General features: G+C 35.6%; 1 long non-coding RNA gene and 1 pseudogene across 1 annotated transcript; both read right to left on the bottom strand.

Annotated features, from left to right (window-relative positions):
* Positions 1-5,150: 5,150 nt before the first annotated feature.
* On the bottom strand, positions 5,151-9,240 carry LOC113327812. Its single transcript, XR_003349228.1, has 6 exons — positions 9,142-9,240; positions 7,183-7,247; positions 6,917-7,026; positions 5,895-6,020; positions 5,589-5,721; positions 5,151-5,408 (listed from the first exon to the last, which is right to left on the bottom strand). It is a non-coding gene; the product is annotated as an uncharacterized LOC113327812 (long non-coding RNA).
* Positions 8,334-8,439, bottom strand: LOC113328455 (annotated as a pseudogene).
* Positions 9,241-13,612: the final 4,372 nt, after the last annotated feature.

Here is a 13,612-nt window from a genome sequence, read left to right as displayed (position 1 = left end):
ATGATTCGCGAATCATTCGCGAATTTTTCCGTATCACGAATTTTACCGTCTTATTCGCGTACGTTTGCAACTCCGAACCCAAGTCGCGTATTATGTGGCATTCCCGGATTATTCGCGAATCGTTCACGAATTTTACGTATCCCGAATTATACGTCCGCTTAATTCGTCATAAAGACTCCACTTTAGCTTTTACTTTTCAAAGACTCCACTTTTTGGGCTTTACTGCCTCCCGAACATACACGACCGAATATTAGACGTGTTGTAATTTTTATGAAACAAAAACGACTGAAGAGATTTGAAAGTGAAGGTGAGAGAGATCTCAAACTCACTAACCAAGCATCTAAACCACCATACGACGTCCTTTTGGATAACTAATGTTGTATATATTATTAATATCATCATATTGAGTTTATTTTTTCCTTAAATAACTCACACATATGCATAAAAATTGGTCTATGACCTTATAAATACAAATTATTTGTTATATATAAATACCGAATTTTCAGAGCCGAACTCACATTTATAAATCGAATTATACACGTACGTATGCCGTTCCGAATTAATGACGAATAACGTCCCGTTGACCGAATTTTGGACCGAATCTGGATTTTACAAAACCGTATAATACTCGTACGTTTGCCGTTCCGTACGTTTGCCGAATCCCGAATTGCTAACTAGGGTCTTTAGAGATATCTTTATACAGCTGTGGGTGAGAATGTAAAAGTTGGGACTAGTCACCCATGCCTACTACCTTAGTCTAGATACTTCATTTCAATAGTGGTGATCCTAACTGTACCCTAACCAACTGAAGTAGACTCTGCAAAATGTTGGTAACATCTCTCAAATTTAGCATAACATAATCTTTTAATCCAGAATGTAAAACATTCTTCACATAGTCACATTCTCGAGATATAAAAGTGAAACCTTTCTCAACTTCTGTTCTTCTTTCGCTTTCTATAATGTTACTTATTTGTCAAATTTTCTAACATTGTTTGATTTCTGTAATCTGAAATGCTAGGGTTTTATAAATTTTAGGGGTTTTATTTGAATGTTGCTTAGCTAGCGGAACATTTAAGACTTCAATGTTTCTCTTGATTGTGAATTGTATTTTGAAAATAATTGGTAGAATTATTTGGAGGGATTCTATGGAACAATTGTTCACTATATGTCCTGATATTTGTGCGGTAGTGTATTTTATTTTGAAAACTTCTTCATATAGTCACATTCTTGAGATATAAAAGTGAAACCTTTCTCAACTTCTGTTCTTCTTTCACTTTCTATAATGTTACTTCTTTGTCAATTCTCTTACTACAGAATCTGCATTAGGTTTGTTTAAATAAGACCTTTTGGAACACAATGATTGATTGAAAATATGCGCAGGAATTGGACAGGCAAGTGCCTTTAGATGGTGAAATTGATACCAAGATGAAATTTATCACATAACAAATGGAAGCTTGATTTTCATTCCGCGCGGGATTATGGAGACCAAAGTCACAACTATAAATACGCAAATCTGTTGGGAATTATTCTAAGGCTCAATAGGCAATAAGGCATATCATCGTTTGAATTGCTTATTTGTGCATAATTATATAGCCTGATAGTCGAATACACATTTGTTACACAGATTTCTCGGATTTCTTTCAGTTGCGAGCAGTTTATGTTATTGGTTTCTTTCCCTATTCTAGATACTGATGCAATACAAATGCTCATGAAGGACGGTTTCTGAGGACAATTGCAGATTATAGACCCATGAGGAACTATCTACCCGTTAATTTTTGTTTACACACTCATCATACCTTTTAGTTTTATATTAAGAATGTTAAGTATGGTGTGTAGTAGTATATCTTTTGTTTCCCTGCACAGTCAGTCATTTTGTGTATATAGTCTGGGTTATTACTGAATCCGACTTTATGTTGCAATCTGGAAAGTGGTAGTAATGATTAGTTGATAGTAGGATGAGCATGGTTCCCCTCGCATAATCTCTCTCCAGCCTGTTTCTGGCAAATGATTTGGCTTTTGTTAGGCATTCGTTGTTCATAGAAAGACTCCATCTGACTGTAGCACCAGCTTCACCAAGAGATTCTTATTCAGTTTGTCACACCTTCTACGTTTTCTTTACACTTAAAGACATGCATTCCTGTACCTGACAAGATTCATCTTATGTGGAGTATCATATGTGGTTTTGCATCATTTTCTGTGAACTTTGAATTGTTTCCCGCACTGAATGTTCCGTTACTTGGGTTAACTTAAAACAAGGAAAAGCTTGCGTATTTCGTTTGTTTATGTTCCAGAATGTAAAACATTGAATACCTTCAACAGGCCTGGTGCATCATTCTCAGGAACAGGTTCATGTGCTAGAACAGTTGGATTTTGAGATCGCCTTTCCAACTGAATTAAGTCTGCAGGCCTTTGTCAAAATTCTGATTAGCAATTCATCTAACATTCCCAATAATTACTCCGAGATATTTTGCAGCACATTTTAACACATCTGCCTTTTCATTGCGCAATAACCACAGAACAGAATCCAATATTCCTCTTCTTAAGATGCCAACAGCGTGACAACGAATTAAGCTAAATTTGTGAGATCAGATGTTAATTTATATGGATTATTTGCCTGAATAGACAAATTCATGTGTCTCTTAATTTTATTTTGCAAGGGACTACTATCAACTCTTAATTTATACACCAAATCATGAAGTTGTTTTACCTTAGAGCAAATGCACATTCAGAGGAAATTTGAACATCATACTTTTACACCAAATTTCGGAAACGTTTTAAAATTCAAATCAAACTCAAACCTGCACTCATACATTCAAATAATATTTCCTTCTAACATTTATCAATTCATTAGGTCCAAAATTACATTAAAAAGGACTTAAACCAATGCAAGTCTAAAGTCCTAATTAGTAAATTGTAAGACGTGCGATTAACAGTCATGCCTGGCCTAGACCACCGGTAGCATGCATCTCTTTCCACCCCTTCCTCAAGTTCCTGTTTTGCATCGTCACAACCTTTTACGTCCTTGAATGTTTTTACATTCTGCACCAAAGTCAACTAGTTAGTAGGATGCACAAATGTGATGGTTATCTGCCTACACCAATAAGAAAGGATTGGAGCAAAATTGAGATTCATAAGGGCTCAGATTTTCAACCCAAATTACTCGACAGAGTAGAACAAGATATAAAGAAAAAATAACAAACTGAAGATTCATGAGAGTAAGAAAGAATTGAAAAACAGCTGCACCCATTAACCTAGCAAATTTCAAACACTCCGACATGCTTATGCTGAGAAAGCTACACCCAAAAGATAATTTTGAAAAATCATGCATATTTACTGTATCCACGATCATGCCAAGAGTTATGTAACATTTCTCACCACATCAAGCAGCAACTGTAAATAAGATGGTTGAGAAGCTCTCTTGCGCAAGACGTGTTTATATGCTTGACGCCTTAGGGTCAAGCTAAAAACAGAAATAAATATAAACTAAGCATTGCATGTCTCGAAGGTGACACTTACAGGGTATCACCAGTTCACTAGATAGCTATTAGCTATCGGAAGGAAAAGAACCGAACCAAAATAGAGTTTAAACGAGTTTGTATTATTGCCATTACTGCATGCAATAGCTGCTTATCAGATATGTCAGGGCTTATAAATGGATCATCCATGTTTCCCTGATGCACATTACTTTTAACTCTTGCAACTGCTTGCACAAGATCCCAAACTAAAAGAGAAATGAACACTGAGATTAAAAATGACATTCAAACTGAATAGACTTACATTTTATAAAAGATAGATTTTCATATTACAAAGTATATGCATTGGTTTGTGTTGGAGAAAATGAGTTTTAATTAAAAAGATTTTATGGTCTTGGTATGGTTTGATCTAATGACCTAAGGGTCTAAGGATACTCACTCATTTTTGGGTGAATGAAGTGGAACCTGGAAAACTAAAGAGGAGCTCCACTATATAATCATACACTTATGTATGGATTGTAAAACGTGGGTGGAAAACTAAAAATACATATTTTGACCCATGCGATATACGCGTATACCATGCACCAAGTCCCTTTCCTATTCGGATTTACTTTTTGGAGAATTTTTTCTTTAGGAATTTAATTCCAAAATTATTTTTTAAGAGTTTTATTTGTGGGAAATTCCTTTTACGAGTTTTACTTGTTTTTGAAGAAAACAAAAAAAACCTAACTTGATTTGCAAGTATCTCATCCTATAAATATGACTCGAAATTCTGTTTTTAAAAAAACACACAAGCAGCGACTATCTCTAGGTCTACTTTTCTTCTTCTTCTTATATTTTGTGCGGCGTTTTGCTTCCATCCCTGTTGCTGAGTTCAAGAGTGGGTAACTTGTGTTGTGCTAACTCAAGTTATATCGGGCAGTCTTATCCTGGACACATCTTCGCACGTTGGGGTTTAGCATTACTTTAGAGTATACCCGCGAACTAATGTGTTAAGGACAGCTTGTTGAACCTGTGATTCTGCCCTCATCAATTTGTTCGTGGTAGAGTTGTTTGATACTGTTCTTTATATTATTGTTTGATACATCTGACGTTTCTTCAATTGTTGCAAGATTCCAACAGTTTGTGCATAGGAGAAGTATGAAATGTAGTTGTTAGGACAAACCATTTTTATGAGATGTCATTGTACTGCAGTAATACTAATATTGGTAACTATACCCACATAACAAAATATGACAAGTTCTGGAACTGTATCTGTGTATCATAGAAAATTATGCATGGAAAAGAGAACTCAGTTTATAGTAGAAAGACTAATTATGGTGATGTTGCAACACTAAAGACTTGAAGCTATCACCGTGTGCAGTACCAACTACAAATTTGAACTGCCTGAATAGATTAAAACAAATAATATGGTGCATAACCTGAACACATTATTATACCTCTATCGATACTGTGTTAGCACAAAGTGAACCTTCCGCTCCTTTAAGACAGAGGGTGCATCGATCATTATTATCTGTATGGTCATGGTCATGGTCGCGGGTCATGTTTCAGGATGCAGCTGCTATCAGAAATTCAACTAAACAAACATTCTGCAAACTTTGGAACTAATCCAAAGCCCCAAACCAGTAGACTTAATGATGCTACCAATTGTAAATATCTAAAACATTAGAGTAATACAATCCATTTACGAAATACTACCTGACAATACAAATAGAATCCAAAGAGAAATAAAAGATGATAAAGGAAAATTATCTGACTAAGATAATTTTGAGTTTTGACAACCATAAGCAAAGGCATTAGAAAGGGAAGATATCTACTTACATCAGCTGACGCTTCAAAGTCTTTTTTAATGGAAGATGGAATGCAGGATGGTAGCGCCTATTGTGTCCTTCCCAACACTAGAACAACACTACTATCTCTATCCACACGGCATACCTAATTAAACAAATGAGCTTAGTTCATCGCATGTATAAACTATTCTTCCAAGAGACAGCATATCAAAATGGTATCAATCTTAAAGGGATCAGCAACGAAAGGTGCCACCCCAGCCTTGTAGTTTTGTTCAAGAACTGAATAAGATGGAAATTAAGAAAAGGAACACAATTATCTACTCACCAATCGAGGGCTGGGCGGGGGGTGGTCAGAGTAGTCATGTCTCCAATAAGTTGATCCCAATGCCACCTTGTTCCAGAACATGTACCATAAATGAGGCACTTTGAGGAATGTCAAGTCCTCCGTCCAATGCACCCTACAATTGCAGGGTAAAGATTAGATGTTGTGAGCCACAATAAACCTGATAATTGCCCCTTGGTTCCAGTAAATAAGAGAAGGTAAGCATCCAATAGAAGAATAACTAACATGGCAAAAAGACATACATCTGGAAATCACTGCATCACATCATCAGAAGCTAATTAAGTTTACCTTTAAAGCACTACAGATTCGGTATCCTGTAGTTATTTTTTTAGATTTCCAACATCAAGAAGAGAACAGAAGGACCTTCAACTTTCACCGGGTTCAACAGAGTAGTCTTCCCCGGGAGCCTACAAGCTACAAGTGATAACTGTCAGTGAAATGTTTCTTCTGCCTAGATTTATCCACATTATAGAAAAACAGAAGCAGTACAACATTTGCCTTCATACTCTCCACCCATCTCAACCTCTTTCAGAAAAAAAAAAACAAGGATGGAGAAGGCATGTACATCAAGGTGGTTGAAGCAGATAAATGGATTAAGCATCAATAATGACCATTACCAGAGCACTGGCAATGTTGCCCTCCAACAGAAAATAGATGATGCATTAACTAAGACACTAAAAATTAGATCACTTCAGTATTCCACATTCAAGAAACAAACTGATTCCCTTAAGATCTTTGCCACCAACAAATACAACCTAACCTAAAACACGGAGCTGAAGTAGAAAACGAGAGATTGACTACAAAATATACATGCAGTAATACATTACCAAAGTAGTACTGCATCATAATCAACAATACCACAGGGTAATAACTAACCAAAATTGAGAGTGAGCCCTAACATCTAGGTGAAATGCTCGGGCAGAAGAAACATTGTATATCTTACATGAGATTTCTTAGAATTTTAGTTCTTGAGTTTTAGTGGAGTACAAATCATTAAACCTGAAATAAGAGGACTGTTTGTTTTATACTGAACACGGGCTACCAAATGTATGCCATGTCAGACTTAGATCTACCTATTTGTGAAACAAAAACAAGGATTGTCGACCAAAACTTATTGATTATCAGTTATCAGGCGCATAAACTATTTTTTAACAAGAAGTGTTTGAGGTTCTCAGATGTAGGACATATCATTACACAACCAATCAAACATACTGTTCTGGTTTCACTTTTAAGCGTATAAGAATACCAGTACTTAAACAATAATTTTAGGTGGAAAAATTGTTTTTAAAACATTATAATCTGGGACTTACAGATTAAGTGATTCCTGCATGAGAGGACTTTTTTGCTGCTCAATGAGGTGTTCCGCATGCTTAGTATGTGAAACCTTTTTGAACCTATCATCCTCTGGCATCTCCTGCAACTTATACACAAAATAAATGCAAATACTCGGAATTCTTTATATGGGTAGAACAAGAAAATAGCTTCATGTCTTTCAAGCATATTAGATACATGTATAACTGTGTGAATCTAGGTAACAATAATGCCTTAATCGAGAACATTGTAATTCGAGACTAACCACTTGAACCGTCTCCTGCACAGACGAAGGTGTGTTGAGTATGCTTATAAAGCTCCAAATCAAGGCTGTTGAATAATATGTTTTCGTCAGTTCTTCAACCGTTACATGAAAAATTGATGGTCATCAGAAAAGGGATGGAGAAAGCAACTCACTTTAATACCAAATGAAAACAGCAAAAGGTATAATTGGTAACAATCTTTAACATAGTGTCCCAAAGCATTGGCCATCTAAGCATGATTTTAAACACTAACTGACTAATACTTAAACCACAAAACTCCTGTGAAATCAGCAACGAACTAAGGAGGCCATATCCTGAGACCTACGCCTCCTAGGGTGTGGCGTGGGCTCAGGAAAGAACCAGGTTTCCCTACAACAAATCCGACACATATTAAAACAACAAAAAGCATAATAGAGGCAGAAAGGACTAGCATATGATTCAAGTGTCACACATCCAGCGTGACCATAAATTTGATGTTTTACTGCAAATTTACAATACATCGATCAATAAATAGCTATTCCAGCAACAAATACAATACTGTGTCACTTGTTGTCAGATAATACCTAGAAGCTCCCAAGCAGTGGCAACCTACGTGGGGACTAACTGATGCTCAAACCTGGGTCAGCCACCAATCCTAATCTAACTAAAAAATTTAGTCCGCAAATGAATTTTATTTCCAGCCTTCCTGGGCGCGTCCGTGGTCCCGAATTCAGAAACCATTTCTTTGATAACTAGGGACGGACCTAGGGGCTGGAAAAAAAAAAGAAAATCTTTAGTTGCGCTAAATTTCAAATTAGGCTTAGCACTCAATTTAAACTTATGAAATTAGGTTTGTGGACTTGTGGGATGACCACGGCTTGAAACTGAGTTAGGCCCCACAAGTCCATTCCCAATCCCAAAGGACTTGTTCAAAAGCCTTACTGAATGAATTTCTTTTATTTTTGAAATTCAATAAGTTAGATTGAACATCCTTTCAAGATCAAGTTTCAATTGTAACCAAATTTTCTAGTTTCAAACTAAAGTTAATGAAAAATCTTAATGAGTTCCTCTCAGACAAATGGCTCATTTAACATCAAGGTTAAGAATGGATATATCAGTCTTGCCATCTATTATTGAAATCATCGAGAAGCCCATGATACATTTAATCACGAATTTATAGGCTCGGAAAATGTTTAAATAAACTAATATGATCTCTGACTTTCCAAAAACGAATGTCTCATAGAGCTCGGATTAGAAACATTATCATCATTGCGATCTCTATCTGAAATCAATACTTTCACACCAAATTTTCATGCAAAATTTCTGAATAAACCAAAAAATATATCTAGCGAGGCATTATTATCATTGAATATGAATGAAGATCCAAAACAACTAACAGACCAATACCCACCAAGCATTAATAGCTAATACTACTGCAAAATAGGTAACAAGGTTCACTTCTATCAGAGTCGCGTCCAAAAATTATGTAAACCGATTATATCCTATCTTTGCTGAGAACAAGAAAGCAAGATGGTCTTCCTTGATTTAATAGCATATATGAACTTCTTCAATATAGTCAGTCATTTCAGGACACGAGAATGGTACAAGGAAGTGCTATGAAAAAGACTTTTATTAAATACCAAAATAAAATCAGCCACAAAAACCCAGACGGAGAAATTAAATTTACAGTATATCCAACTCAACAGCTATATCAAAATGACAACTATCACTGGATTTGAGCAATGAATTTATCATCATTTCACTTAGGTTTTAGTATTTTGTCTAACTTAAATAAAAATTCATTCTAAGCTTGACAACAATCAATTAAATTGGTAAACACAAAAATTAAATGAGAAACATTATCACCACTGCAATCTATCTCAAATCACTACTTGCAAGCAAAATTTTCATGGCAAAAATTTCTGCATAAAGTAAAAAAAGAAGTTTGAGAGAAACACTCGGATTAAGAAAAAAGTTACCACCTTATCCTACTGCACCACGCCACCACCACCCTCCAGCTCTAGCACCGCCATTACAAACATCCACCTTGCTGAAGTCGCCACCTTTACAGAGAGAGACAAGAAAATAAAGAGGGTTTTGCTGTTTTGCAGAAGTCCTTCGGTAAAAACAAAACCTAATTTTTCTATTGGTTTTGTTTTAAGGGTAAAATGGTATTTCAGTTGTTTAGTGCAGGTCAAAAGTTATAACCCACTTTAGAAATGGATACCATCCGGGTCCGGTCAAAATTGGTGGATAAGATTCGGGTCTAATCCATTGGTTCTTATATACTCATGTCGGTTGAATACAATGTCGGCTTGCATTTCAAATTGGGGGTAGTGTTGTCCGGCATAGACGAAATATGAATACTATGCCGACAATGGTGCTTCCGGCGTTATATTCATACTAATTCCATGCCGACATCGAGCTATTTCAGCTCCAACAATGGTGGTTTAAAGAAAAAAAAAACAAATTTCAACAGATTGGCACCTTTACTCTTTTAGGTTGGTTCTCCAAGAAACACTTCGTGCTCATAAAAATCATGATCCATGGGTGTTGGTTCCACAAATACTTGCAATTGTAAGTTGTTTTCATTAGCAGAAGATTCAAGATATGCTCCTTGTTGTAGTTGAGCTAAAGATTCAGCAGCAATTCTCTCTTCACAATCATCCACCATTTTCACCAAAAAACACTCTCTCTCAAAAAAATTCCCTCCTTCTACCCTCACCTCACCTCATCCAAATAAAAATAATAGTACACACTAATCATTAGTAGTGTCTATTATTATACTCTATCTCTACTTTATCTCCTATTTGAATATAAATAGACTTCTGAGTGATAGATGAGTTCAAGTCTCCACATACCATTTGTTGATGAAGTTCAACAAGCTCCCCTTAGTAGTTCTTCATCTTCAATTGATGAACACCATGAAGTCTAAATCTCCTACACATTCGATCCTAATCCGAGACATATCTATAAGTAGATTAGAAATCAAGACTTATAGTATTGGCGACTAAACTTGACAAACTAGCTTGAGATGGAAACACGTGCGAGTTCCACTGAGCATTGCTCTAACATTTTTTCACCGCGTCTCTGATTGAGTCGGTCGCTTCAATCAGAGACGACGAGTTCCATCAGCATCGATCAGCTTAATTTTCAGCTGAGTCTCAGTTACAACAGAGTCGAGCGTCGTCTCACAAAGAGCTGATCGGGTCATGCTAATACGACATAGTCTAGTCCATCCAACGGCCATGAATCCTTTCCCTATAAATTGATCTAATTACAACTCCAAATCACACCTTCTCCACAATCTACACTTACAAATTCTATATAATTTCACTTCAATATTCATCATTCAATCCCAAACAATGGATGCCCGAGTTCATGGTCCTAGTTTTTCTTTGGAAGAAGATTTAGATATTTGCACAACTTATGTTACTCAAACAAGAAATGGTATCCACGGTGTTACAAATTTTGCACAAGAGCCTTTTTGGCAACAAGCTTTTGCAATTTTCGCCGCAAAAACGGGGAACCTGAGGGACCGTGATGTTAACGAACTGTGTCATCATTTTCAAATAATTTCACTTTCCGTCCACCAATTTTTTGCAATGGTAATGCAAGTTCACCGAAATAGGATCAATGGTGAAACTGAAGATAAAGTGATCCAAAGAGCTGGAGTGATGTGGCAACAAATTAAGTCTAAGGTAATGTTTAATGATAAAAAATGGTCCCTCCAAATCAATTCTTCACTAAATTACAAGGGAACGCCTTATCTTTAGTATGGAAGAAGATGTTACTCTTGTTCGATGTTGGATACATCGATCATAAGGGCACTCCGGATAACAATGACCATTTTTCAGAAAAAGTGTTGTCGAGGTTTGTAGCATTGCAGAACAAATATATAAGAAACTGCAAGAGTCTTCAACTAATATTTTTATTCATCACTAATGGTGTCAAACATTATATAGAATTTGTATGGATTGTTAACCGTAGTAATTTTGGTATATCCAACGAAGAACTGTTGAGTATATATCTTAATACCTTTGTGTACATTAAGAAACTTCATCATAAAATATCTTAATTAACTTGTTTTTTCTGTTTTTAGAAAACATTGCTTAAATCGTGTTAACTGAAGAAAACAGAATATACTTTAAGATAATGTCGTTGGATTTCATGTAGTTTGATATTGTTGTTGTCGTTATGAAACTATTTTTTCTATATGTAAGTCTAATTGTAATTCCAACAGCTTAATATACAACAAAGGTCTAAATATATTCATTAATTAATATTACTGTCACTTATTTTACAAGATATAAACTTAGACAATAGTATATAAGAACTTAAATAATTACATCAATAATAATTTATCACTTACATAATTACATCAATAATAATTTATCATAATCTTTGACCTCCTGGTTTTCTTCATTTGACGTAACTTTCATTGAGCGCGCTCTTGAATCGTTTCTCCTTTGTTTTTGAATCTTCAGTTGTTAACTTTCAAAACTAGAGATTCTATTTGCTTTGTAACAAACATTATGATGGATTAACTTCTCAAACTTGCACGAATCTTTCCTTTTTACCATTTTCGATTTTTTTGAAATTGCCACAAATTTTATTTATAGTAGCCTCAAATTTTGCTTCACAAAAAAGGGAAATTACCTTATGAGACATTTCAAAAGAAAGATTAGTCAAAAAAATTCAAGAGAAGATCGAATTTTGGTGTGAGGCGTATGTTTAAATGGGTCGGATATTTATAGGGAAAAATAGACTTTATGAAATTTGAACGTTGTCGGATTTGTTAGAGCAGACCGGCGGATCACATTGTTACGAGTCTCGGCCCAATGTGAGTCGGGCGGCTCCAACTGACCCGATATGTTTATTGTGTCTCGAAAATCCTTTTCCCATTGTCCAAAACTTAGTTTGTCCATCCACCTAGACAGGCATACCTCTAACTTAGATGGTGTCAATTGGAGTTGCTCTTAGTAAATATATTTGAGTTATGAGTAGGGCTTGATGTGACCTTTTTGGCGTCTATGTTTTTATTTTTAAAATAAGATATATATTGAATGTGAAAGTGCTATCCTGGTTGTATTTAAGCCAGGAGGGGTTGTATTTAGTCACTTCGTATGATATATTAAGACATATCCAAACACCGTTGAGGATACTACGAGACAATACGATATTTTTGTTGCACATCTAAATTTAATAAACACAAATATTAAAATTACCAAGTAGTTATTTTTAGGAAGAGGGTTTGGGAAGAAATGAGTGGTGTTGCTGAAATCCAAAATGCTGACCGGATGGTCATGGTGATTTGAACACAATATCAAATGTTAATGAGAAGGTTGGTGGCAGAACTCCTTCGGCTAGCAAGATGGAGGAACTGAAGAATGTGATGAACCAATGTGGGCTTATTGATTTAGGGGCTAATGGCCCGAAGTGGACCTGAAACAACAAGAGAACTGGACTGGATAAATCAAGGAGAGGCTAGACCGAGTCCTCGCTAATCCACAATGGTGTAGCCGCTTCCCTAATGCTCAGGTAATTCATCTTCTTTATTATAACTCTGATCATAGGGCTCTGCTGGTTGATTTGGAACCTCAAAGAATGTTTAAGTTGAGACCTTATAGGCTTGAGGATATTTGGAAAGAAGATTCTAGGTTCAATCAAGTAGTAAAAAATGCTTGGAACACTGATACTTCCTTAGGTATACAACAGAACTACTTTCATGCAGTTGAAAACTTTCAAAGGGATTCTAGGAAATGGAACAAAAATGTCTTTGGTAATTTGAATGCTAACATTGATAAAGCTTTGCAGGAACTTAATAAGGCCCAATGTAACTTTGATAACAATCCAACTGAATCTCATAAGGCATATATGACTGATTGTTTATGTGTTTATTTGAATTTTCTCAGGATGAAGGAAATCTTTTGGAAGCAAAAATATAGAGTTAGTTGGTTAATTGAAGGGGATCTTAATACTAAGTTTTTTCATTCTTCTACTCTGGTTAAGAGAAATAGGAACATGTTAGTTAGAATAAAACACAATAATGGTAGATGGTTAGAAGATGAGAAAGAAATTGAAAATCATGTTGTTGATCATTTTTCTAGCCTGTTTTTGTCTACTATAAATGATTGTGATAATGAATCTATTGAAAAATTGTTTCCTGTTGTCATCTCTGCTGATGGGAATGTTAGTTTAACTGGTCCTGTGAATATTAACGAAATAAAAATGGCTATTAAACAACTTGGCCCACATACAGCTCCCGGACCTGATGGGTTACAAGGTATTTTCTTTTCCAAATATTGGGAACATGTTGGACCTGGTGTTATCCAACTCGTGAAGGATTTTTTCCATACTGGTCACTTGGACCCAAGACTCAATAAAACTTTCATCACCCTGATTCCTAAAAAATCTTATCCCAACACTATTAAGGAATACAAACCAATTAGT

This window comes from Papaver somniferum, unplaced genomic scaffold, assembly GCF_003573695.1.
Source record: "Papaver somniferum cultivar HN1 unplaced genomic scaffold, ASM357369v1 unplaced-scaffold_107, whole genome shotgun sequence".
Taxonomy (NCBI): Eukaryota; Viridiplantae; Streptophyta; class Magnoliopsida; order Ranunculales; family Papaveraceae; genus Papaver; species Papaver somniferum.
This window is presented reverse-complemented; position numbering and strand designations above follow the sequence as displayed.